This window comes from Cetorhinus maximus, chromosome 3 (assembly GCF_964194155.1).
Source record: "Cetorhinus maximus chromosome 3, sCetMax3.hap1.1, whole genome shotgun sequence".
Lineage (NCBI taxonomy): Eukaryota > Metazoa > Chordata > Chondrichthyes > Lamniformes > Cetorhinidae > Cetorhinus > Cetorhinus maximus.
The window spans coordinates 103,467,501-103,478,910 of NC_135881.1; positions in this window are offsets into that span (position 1 = coordinate 103,467,501).

The window sequence follows — 11,410 nt, forward strand, 5'->3', positions numbered from 1 at the left end:
TGATCAAGAGTAGACTGCTGGGGTGGTAATTGGCTGGGTTCGATTTGTCCTGTGTTTTGTGTACGGGACATATCTGGGCAATTTTCCACATAGCCGGGTAGATGCTAGTGTTGTAGCTGTACTGGAACAGCTTGGCTCTGGGCGCAGCAAGTTCTGGAGCACAAGTCTTCAGCACAATTGCCAGAATATTGTCAGGGCCCATAGTCTTTGCAGTATCCCGTGCCTTCAGCCATTTCTAGCTGTCACACAGAGTGAATCAAATTGGATGATGACTGGCATCTGTGATGCTGGGGACCTCTGGAGGAGGCTGAGATGGATCATCCACTTGACACCTCTGGCTGAAGATTGTTGCAAATGCTTCAGCCTTAACTTTTGCACTGATGTGCTGGGCTCCTCCATCTTTGAAGATGGGGATATTTGTGGAGCCTCCTCCTCCAATGAGTTGTTTAATTGTCCACCACTATTTACAACTGAATGTGGCAGGACTGCAGAGCTTAGATCTGATCCGTTGTTTGTGGCATTGCTTAGTTCTTTCTATCACTTTCTGCTTATGTTGTTTAGCACGCAAGTAGTCCTGTGTTACAGCTTCACCAGGTTGACACCTCATTTTTAGGTATGCCTGGTGCTACTCCTGGCATGCCCTCCCGCACTGTTCATTGAACCAGGGTTTGCTGGTAATGGTAGAATGGGGGATATGCCAGTCCATGAAGTTACAGATTGTGTTTGAGTACAATTCTCCTGCTGCTGATGGCCCACAGCACCTCATGAATGCCCAGTCTTGAGTTGCTGGATGTGTTTGAAATCTATCCCAATTAGCACAGGGATAGTGCCACATAACACAATGGAGGGTATCCTCAATGTGAAGGTGGGACATAGTCTCCGCAGCGACTGTGCAGTGGTCACTCGTACCGATACCGTCATGGACAGATGCATCTACAGCAGTCAGACTGGTGAGGATGAAGTCAAGCATCTTTTCCCCTCTTATTGGTTCCCTCACCATCTGCTGCAGACCCGGTCTAGCAGCTATGTCCTTTAGGACTCGGCCAGCTTGGTCACTAGTGGTGCTACTAAGCCACTCTTGGTGATGGACATTGCAGTCCCCCACCAAGAGTACATTCTGCGCCCTTGCCTCCCTCAATGCTTCCTCCAAGTGGTGTCCAACTTGGAGGAGCACTGATTCATCAGCTGAGGGATGGCAGTACATGGTCAGTCACCAGCAGGAAGTTTCCTTTCCCATGTTTGATCTGATGCCATGAGACTTCATGGGGTCCAGAGTCGATGTTGAGGACTGCCAGGGCAACTCCCTCCCAAACTCCCCCCACTGTGCCGCCAACTCTGCTGGGTCTGTCCTGCCGGTAGGACGGGACATACCCAGGAATGGTGATGGTGGTGTCTGGGACATTATCTGTAAGGTATGATTCCATGAGGATGACTATGTCAGGCTGTTGCTTGACTAGTCTGTGAGATAGCTGTCCCAATTTTTGCACTAGCCTGTAGATGTTAGTAAGGAGGACTTTGCAGGGTTGACAGGGCTAAGTTTGCCGTTTTCTTTTCCAGTGCCTAGGACGATGCCGGGTGGACAATCCGGTTTCATTCCTTTTTGTGATTTTGTAGCGGTTTGATTCAACCGAATGGCTTGGTAAGCCATTTCAGAGGGCATTTAAGAGTCAACCACATTGATGTGGATCTGGAGTCACATGTAGGCCAGACCAGATAAGGACCTCAGATTTCCTTCCCTAAAGGACATTACTGAACCAGATGAGTCTTTACAGCAATTGACAATGGTTTCATGATCATCATTAGACTTTTAATTCCAGATTTTCGTTGAATTCAAATTCCACCATCTGCCATGGCGGGATTTAAACCCAGGTCACCAGAGCCATTACCCTGGGCCTCTGGATTACTTGTCCAGTGACTGGTGCATTGGAAGTCTATGCACTTCCTATGTAGGCACTCGCTATTTACACAGTCTTACTCCTTGTCACACATTTTGTTGCACTTTATCAGTGTTTTTCATCAGAAATTGCCATATCCATATTTAAAATGGAAAAACCCAATGCAATCTTATTACTAACCACAGACACTATGTAGCAAATGGTGAGGTTATTATCTTTTGCTATTAAACCATTCAAAATGTTTTGCTCAAACTATTCAAAATGTTTCTTGTAAAACTTTTCATTGTACCTTTTTCACAGTGATTGAAAATGCTATGGTTAAAATAAAGTTTCAACAAATAAGTCAAGAAATTATAATATTTCACAATAATGTTATAACAGTTATTATAATATTTCCATTGAATTGTCTGTTGTGTTTCTTAATTGACTTCACTAACATTTTTATTTGAAGGCCTCAGGGCTGAGCTGAACTTGAGTGTATGAGGGATGTGGGCATCGACCTGAGAGGCAATAACTTGTTTAAAGAACGTAGCAAGGAAAGGGAGGTTGAAGATGGTTTAGGATGTAGTGGCAATAAAGCAAAGGAGCCCTGAGTTATCTCTGAAGTGCAGGGTGATCATAGAATAATAGCCAGTTTGGCAGAGGAGACTGAAGCCCAGAGAGATTGATGTAGTCAAGCCAGATCTTCCAAGGGATGGCTAAGGTAGTGCTAAACTGTGGAGAATTAGAAAATGTTACACAAGATTTGGGCTCATGGGATTTGGGATAATGGATTGAGGATTGATTTATGGACAGAAAATGGAGACAATGCATAAAAGGGTCGAGCTGGCAGGCTGTAGCGAGAAGCCACAAGGATCAATGCATGGGCTTCAACTATTTACAATCTATCTCAATCATTTTGCTGAAGGGACTGAGTGTAATATATTCAAGTTTGCTGACAATTCAAAACTAGGTGGGAAAATAAGCTGTGAGAGGATGCAAAGAGGCTGCGAAATATCCTATAGACTGGTTGAGTGATTGGGAAGAGGGTGGCAGATGGACAATAATGTGGGGAAATGTGAAATTGTCCAGTTTGATAGGAAGAATGGAAAAGCAGAATATTTTTAAAAGGCACGAGACTACTAAATATTGCATTCGAAGGGATTTTGGTGACCTTGATAACAATCACTGAAAGTTAATATGTAGGTACAGCAAGCAATTAGGAAGACAAATGGTATGTTAGTCTTAATGGGGTATCGGAATAAAGATTAGAGAGGTTGTACTGCAATTATATAGGACCTTGGTGAAACACACCTATATGCTGCACCGTTTTGGTTTGCTTATCTAAGGAAGGATACACTTACCTTGAAAGGGGTTCAATGAAGGTTCACCAGAGTGATTTCTGGGATGAAAGATCTTTCCTATGATGAGAGATTTGAGTAGAATGAGCCTATTTCTCTGGAGTTTAGAAGATTGAGAGGTGATCTAATTGACATGTATAAAATGCTTTGAGGTTTCACAAGATAGATGCTGAGAGGTTGTGTCCCCTGGCTGGAGAGCCTAGAACTAGGTGTCATAGTCTCTGGATAAGGCATTGGCCATTTTGGACTTAGATGAGCAGAAATTTCTTCACTCCGAGGATTGTGAATCTTTGGAATTCTCTACCCTAGAAAGCTGTGGATGCTCAGTCATTGAGTATAATCAAAATTGAGAAGGGAATCCAGGAATATGGGAATAGCATGGGGAAGTGGATTTCAGCTATGACCTTACTGAATGCTCCAGGGAAATTGAGCCTTGATTCCTGCCCTTAAAGTCTGTCCAGTGACTTCTGTTGTGGATAATCTACAGGTGTGGACATTAAGTGAAGATAGTTTGGGGCTTGGGTATGATGACCACATGATTAAATCACATACAGTGACATTGGAGAAAGTTCTGTAATATACCAGATATCTGTAGACAATCCCAAATTGGAAGAATACAACTCGAATTCCAACATGAAATGTTTGCTCCATTGATGACACACGTTTTTGCAACTGGTTGCCCCATTACCACTAGATCAAATTTTGTTTATAGTTGAGTAATCCTTTGAAAGGCAAAACTCCTCCTGCACTTTGATTCACCCATGGATATTTTCAACATGTCAACACAATGCCAATCTGAAAACTATTGGTGCTTGAAATAAAAATCAATGAATGTTATGGGTTATCACTGGGTCCTTTAGTGATCACAGTAAATAAAAAAAGTACAGAAGAAATCCCTTTGGTCTTACACTGAAAGCAGGTAATCTCCAGAGATGCTACTTAACCCGGTCACATTTGAGATGTATTATGAGTATCAAAGAGAAAGTGAGATAATGTCCAAAATATGAGTATATTCACTGGAATAAAACTTTGCAAAAATTCAGCTTGTATGTGTTGCTTGGACAATTTATTTGCTTATCTAACAAGAGCAGGTAATGCCTAATGTTGTTATTTTAATTCCTATTTGTTACATTAATTACACAAACAAGAAAAATCTATCAGTTAACAGAACAGCAGAGTACAGGCTTTCTGAAAACAGTAATGGGGTTGCCACCCTGAAGATATTTAAACATTTGGTTATTCCTATACCACAATGGTCACAATTACGTAGTGCCCTATCACATCAAAACATTTCAAAACACTAGACAAAAAAAACTAATGGAACAATGGGTGATCTTTAAGGAGGTGTTTCAGGTACAGGATAGGTACGTTATACAAGGGAGAAAGATAGGGGAATCAAAGCCAGGGCATCTTGAATGATGAGAGAGAGAGACACAATATGATGAAACAGTAAAAGAGGGAGTATGATGCATGTGAATACTTGAAGTGAAAACCTGGACAAACACAATGGTTCAAATCTTCTAATCAGTGGCAGAACCACTGCATCCAATGCTAATCAGTCAGGAAACTGCGCATTTACCTGGTTACATTTGAAAGGGTACGACCTCCGATGCAGCATCTAGGAGAACTCCCTTAGCGCAGGGATCCATGCAGAGACCTGCAAAGAGGATCAGCACAGAAGGCACACCCCCTTTTTACAGCATTAGCTGCCAAATGGTAAATTTAAAGGTACAGTTTGAGTGTTAGTGAATGGATGAATGAATGGGTAAGTGAGTGAGCTGAGTGGTTGAGGTGGATAAGTGGGTAAGGGATATATGGTGAGGTGAGTAAGTTGCTAGGGGGTAGGTGGGTGAGTGGGTAGTCAGGTCAGGGGTTAGTTGGGTCATGGGAAGGTTGTTGGATCGGGAAGGTGGCCGGGGTAGTTGGGTAGTCAGGAGGGTAGTCTGAGGTGGAGTTAGAATAGGTTTTAATCAGTCTGACATTTCCTGGGTAACTATTCAGGTGAGTACTGCAAATCTATCTGAAGTGTCTGACTCTGAGACATTTGCAGAGGGTCCAGTGGAGCAAGGAAACTTCCTATCAGAAATTGAAACTTTCCAGGGCAATTCCACAGACATCTGCATGTCAGGACTTCCACAAGGTCTTGATGTACATTTCTGTTGTTTGTCTGGTCTCTGACAATCCAGAGACCAGAAGATTTGGCCCAATAAGTTGAAAGGGGAAGTGAAGAGGAAAATAAAGCTGGCAAAGAGAAAATGAGAATATAATGGCAGTTAATATAAAAAGTAACCCAGAAATCTGCCAGCATGTGAATAATAGGTATTAAGAGGTGGGGTGGGTCCTATTAGGGACGAAGAAGATAATAAATGCTCAGAGAAACAGGGCAAAGCGAGGATATTTAATGAATACTTTGCATTGCTGTTTAGTAAGGAAGAGGATACTGATAAAATATTAGTCGAAGAGAGGATGGTAAAAATAATGGATGGGGTGAGAATTGATAGGCAGGATGTACTGGAAAGGCTCGCTATGCTTATAATGGGTAAGTCACCTGGCCCAGATGGCTTGCATCCAAGATTGCTAAAGGAGTTGGGGGTGAAAATAGTGAAAGGGCTTGCCATAATCTTCACTAGATACCAGGAGGTACCAGAGGAGGTTGAGTGACAAAAAAGGATGTAAGGACATTCCTAATAACAAAGGCTAGTCGGTTTAAGATCAATGGTGGGTAATGTTTTACAAATAATAATCAAGAAAAAAATTAACAAGCACTTGGAAAGGTTTGGCATAATTAAATAGAGCCAGCGGGGGTTTGTAAAAGGCAGCTCATGCTTGTCTAATCTAATTGATTTTTTTTTTGATGAAGTAACAGGGAATGTTGACGAAGGGAATGCAATGAATGTTGTCCATGTGAATTTTAAGAAAGCATTAGACAAAGTATCACATAAAAGGCTGGTTAACAAAATTGAGGCTCATGGAATAAGACTTCAATATCAGCTTGGATAAGAAGTTGAACATTTTGAAATTCAGAGTAAAGTTTCAAACTTTGCTGATGAGATCAAACTTGGAGGTGTGGAAAACAGTGAAGATGATGCTGATGACTGCAATAGGCTAGCAGAATGGACAGAGAAGTGGCAAATGGAATTTCATACAGTGAAGTATGGAGTGATACATTTTGGCACAGGGGATAGGGAGAGTCGATGTAGGCATATTTCTAGAGAGTGGGCAGAGACAGAAGGATCTGGGGGTTCATGCAAATGGATCTTTGAAGGTGGCAAGACATATTATAAGAGTAATAAAAAAGCATATGGGAACTTGGGCTTCAAGACAGAGGTATTGAGTACAAAAGCAGGGAAGTGCTGCTAAATCTTTATAATGCTCTGGTTAGGCCACAATTAGAGTATTGTGTCCAGTTCTGGTCACCACACTCTAGGATCCTTAAGAGGGTCCTTAAGAGGATGCAAAGGAGATTTACCAGAATGGTCCAGGGATAAAGGTATAAAATACAAAATATTATGGAATCGCCTAGACAAATTAAAATGTAGAAGAATGGTGCGACAATAGATTTTAAACAGAATATAGTTAACAGTCCAGTCTCTCTACATCTCCATCCTTCACCAGGGCTCTGAGGGCTCCCTGCTTTTTTAACAGAGGTCCAACCAGTCTCCAATCACCATCACCTTCTTCAATGATCTGCACTGGTTCTTACATTGATCAGCTTCTCTGTTGACAACACTCACGTCCTCAAAATACAATATGTTGCTATGGAAACTTATTTAGCTCCTAGCTATATCTACCCTTTTGTTCACAATCCAGTCTACTGGTTGGAGTCATACCTAGCACAAAGGAAGATGGTTGTGGTTGTTGGAGGCCAGTCATCTCGGCTCCAGGCCATCACTGCAGGAGTTCCTCAGGGTAGTGTCCTCAGCCCAAACATCTTCAGCTGCTTCAACAATGACCTTCCATCCATTTAAGGTCAGAAGAGGGCATGTTCGCTGATAATTGCACAATGTTCAGAACCATTCGTGACTCCTCAGATATTGAAGTAGTCCATGTCCAAATGCAGCAAGACCTGGACAATATCCAGGCTTGGGCTGACAAGTGGCATGTAACATTCGTGCCACACAAGTGCCAGGCAATGACCATCTCCAACAAGAATCTAACCATTGCCCCTTGGCATTCAGTAGCATTAACCATCACTGAATTCCCCACTATTAACATCCTGGGGGTTACCATTGACCAGAAACTGAATTGGACTAACCAAATAAATACTGTGACTACAAGAGTGGGTCAGGGGCTAGGAATCCTGCGGCAAATAACTCACCTCCTCACTCCCCAAAGCCTGTCCACCATCTACAAGGCACAAGTCAGAAGTGTGATGGAACACTGCCTACTTGCCTGGATGAGTGCAGCTCCCACAACACTCAAGCAGCTTGACACCATCCAAGACAAAGCAGTCCACTTGATTGGCACCGCATCCTCAAACATTCACTCACTCCACCACGGACACACAGTAACAGCAGTGTGTACCACCTACAAGATGCACTGCAGGAACTACCAAGGTTCCTTAGACAGTACCTTTCAAACCCACAACTACTACCATCTAGAAGGACAAGGGCAGCAGATAGATGGGAACACCACCACTTGGAAGTTCCCCTCCAAGTCACTCACCATCCTGACTCGGAAATATATCGCTGTTCCTCCATCGTCGCTGGGTCAAAATCCTGGAACTCCCTTCCTAACAGCACTGTGGGCGTACCTACACCACATGGACTGCAGCGGTTTCAGGAGGTGGTTCACCATTATCACCTTCTCAAGGGCAACTAGGGACGGGCAATAAATGCTGGCCCAGCCAGCGAAGCCCACATCCCTTGAATGAATTTTAAAGAGCTCAGAACCCCTCCTTCACCTCTTTTTCCGGCACCTGACTGTATTGGTATAGCTTCCTGCTCTCATCCAAAACTGGAAAATTGCATCAACCTTGCTTTATATTTCCACTACTCCCTCAGCTTCAGGTGTTCCTTCTCCTGCATTGCTTTTCACCTCCTTGACTTCCCTATTTCCATTTATGGAGATAGCCTCTCAACCAATATATACTATAAATCCACTGACTCCCACAGCTACCTCGGTGACACATCCTGCTTCCTGTAAGGACTCTTTTCTGCATGGCCTCTGTCCTGACGTTGTCAACTTCCACACCAGTGCTTCAGATATATCTTTCTCTTTCTTCAACTGAGGATTCGTATCCACTGTGATTGATATGGTTCTCAAGTGTTTCCATCCACAACCATGATAGGGTTCCACTTGCTCTCACTTTCCACCCATCAGCCTTTCCATTTAAACAATTATCTAATGACTGTGCTATTCCAATTTACAGCTCCTTTCGACCCATCTTTTGTTCTTATACTTGCCCCGTTGCCATCAACCCTTTTGACATTTAATCACTCCTGCCTTCCACCTATCACGCCTTCCCTTTTGTTATTTCCTCCACTCTCCTTTTGTCCTCTGTGCTTGCTTAATACCCGTTGCATCCCTAACATTTTCTAATTCACATGAAAGGTCACCAGCCTGAAACTTAGGGCAGAATATTATGTGGCAAAAACAGGCCTGTACTGCACCTGCGCCAATGTATTATCATGCACCATGATGTCAGGTCGCGTTCCCAACGTCATCACGCCCGACCGCGATAATACAGTAGGCGGATGGGCTAGAAATCGGGAGCCCGCCCACCTTATTCAAATTCAATTAAATTGCTTATTTAAGCTTGTTTAAGTTCCAATTGACTGGAGTATTGTGCTGGGAACAATAAATTGCTTAGAGAGAATGTGAACCATGCCAGGTGGTGATCTCGTTTTTTTCACAGAAAAATTTTAAGAGTGGGTTGACAGTCACTAGCTGGGTCCTTGGTTTGACCTCAGCAGTTCAGAGTGTTGTGAGTGCTGCCAATATTTGTTATTGAAAGATGCGTTTCCAGGGGATCGCTTCTCGGCTTTTTGGCTAAGATCAAGTGTAGTCATGAAGCGATGGCTATAACCAGTCGAGCCCCATACCATGGGGTACATAACATCGTTCCGGTGATGGTGAAAGACAGCGAAGGAGGAGCACCCATGGATCGGGCATTCTTCATCAAGCGGATCCTGTTGAAGGTGTGTGAATTTGAAGCAGAGGAGATCCACTCCCTGCAAGACTTCCCCAGCGCTGGATTTTTCAACGTGACTTTGAAGCATGTGGCAGCTTGCGTCAAGTTTCTGAAGGTGTTCGAGGAGAAGAGAGACCAGCCGGAGGTGAAGATCCTGACGGTGGAGCCGCTCTTTGCTCTGCCATCGCAATTGGACCATGTGGTGACTGTACATCTTTACAACCCCTACGTCCCTGCCGCCGATGTGTTCACCTTCCTCGCCAGGTACGTCGACAAAGTTGGGAGCTGCACCGAGGTTAGAGATGCCTTCGGGATTTGGACATGCAAACGCCAGGTTAAGGTCACGCTCAAGACCGTTGGTAAGGGAGCCATCTTCCACCTTCCTTCCAGCTTCGCTATCGGGGGAAGCCGTGGCTACCTTGTCTACGCTGGGCAGCCCAAACTTTGTCGCTCATGTGGCAAGTCTGGTCATGTGGCAGCCAACTGCAGTGCCGCCCTCTGCAAGAACTGCAAACAGGAAGGGCACCTGACAAAGGACTGCAAACAGACTAAGTGCTGCAACATGTGTGGCGAGGCAGGCCACCTCTACAGGACCTGCCCCAAACGCTGCCTCACTTATGCACAGGCAGCCAAAGCCAACGAGGGGAAGTAGAGGAAATGCTTCGTGTCACTACTACCAAGGACACTTGTAACACTCCAACCACCAAGGCCCTCAGTGAGAGCAACGGGACAAAGGAGGACACAGAGAGAGACAAGGTGGAGGAAAAGATTGAGGCAGCAGACAGCCAATCAACAGCACTGCCCCCTGAACCTCCCACTCCTCAGGAGGGCGAATCAATGGAGGAGGAGGAAGCAGCAGAAAATCAGCAGGGGGCGTGGCAGCTGGTGAAGAGAGCTAAAAGGAAGAAGGGGCTAAGAAGGGACCAAGCCACTTCCCAGACAAGTGGCAAGAGGCGTCTCCCATCTGACACGGATGAGAAGGGCAGCTGCTCTTCGGAAGAAGAAGGGAAAGGGCGGTATCTACAGAAGAAGCAGCAAAGCTCTAGGGAGTTGGAGGACGAGACACCCGAGCTCCAGAACATTGGAGACAATGAGGAGACCAGCAACCCGAAGAGGCCAGCGCACCCCAGTCCCAGGAATCTGGGAGCAGTGAAGTGCTCAGTGCACCCCAGCCCGGGAAGCTGGGAGCAGCAACGCCCCAGAGGGGGAGAGGATTGAAGAGACTTCTCCAACAGAGGACATTTCAAATCCCGTTCTTTGCACGAACCCCCAGATGCCACCTGAGCGGAACATTGCCAATGGGGAGGCTCAGGACAGTTTCCTCAGCCCATCCAAAGTGAGGCAACTTGTGAACACTATGGGTATGCAGGAGCAGACCAAAGGTCTGGAACTCTCAAAGACAACAGGTTTGGTAAGAGACTAAATGCTTTAAAATGGGTGTAATGATTGTATCCATAAATGTGCGTATCATTAAACCTACTACGCGATGTGTTGCGACCTTGGACTACCTTGCCAAGGTCAAAGCTGACCTGCAGGAGTGTGCGATACCGCACCTCTACTCCTACAGGCAATGGTCACGATGGTGGTCCCATTGAGCCATCGATCTGGTCAGGAGGAAATGACTCTCGTTCCTCCAGCCTGGGTATTCTGCTGCGTGGAGGCAACTTCACCGTCTCCGACGTTAAGGAGGTGGTGGGCAGGTGCCTCCTCGTAGCAAACGTAATGTACAAGAATGCTCCACTCCGGTTAATTAACGTGTACGCCCCAGCACAAAAGGGTGAGCAGCTGGCGGTCTTTCAGCAGCTCCCACTGCTGTTGGCGACCTCCAGGCCGGCCATTCTGGGCAGTGACTTCAATTGCATCATCGATGCGGCTGGACGATCCTGTTGGGCCGACAGCAGATTGGACAATACGTCCAGATCCCTGATGGAAACAGTAAAGGATGCCAAGCTGCACAACATCTTCAGCAACCCTGCAGATGGAGCGCAGCATAGATACACCTGGTCGCGGCCAGACGGGTCCATCCGTTCCAGGATAGACTT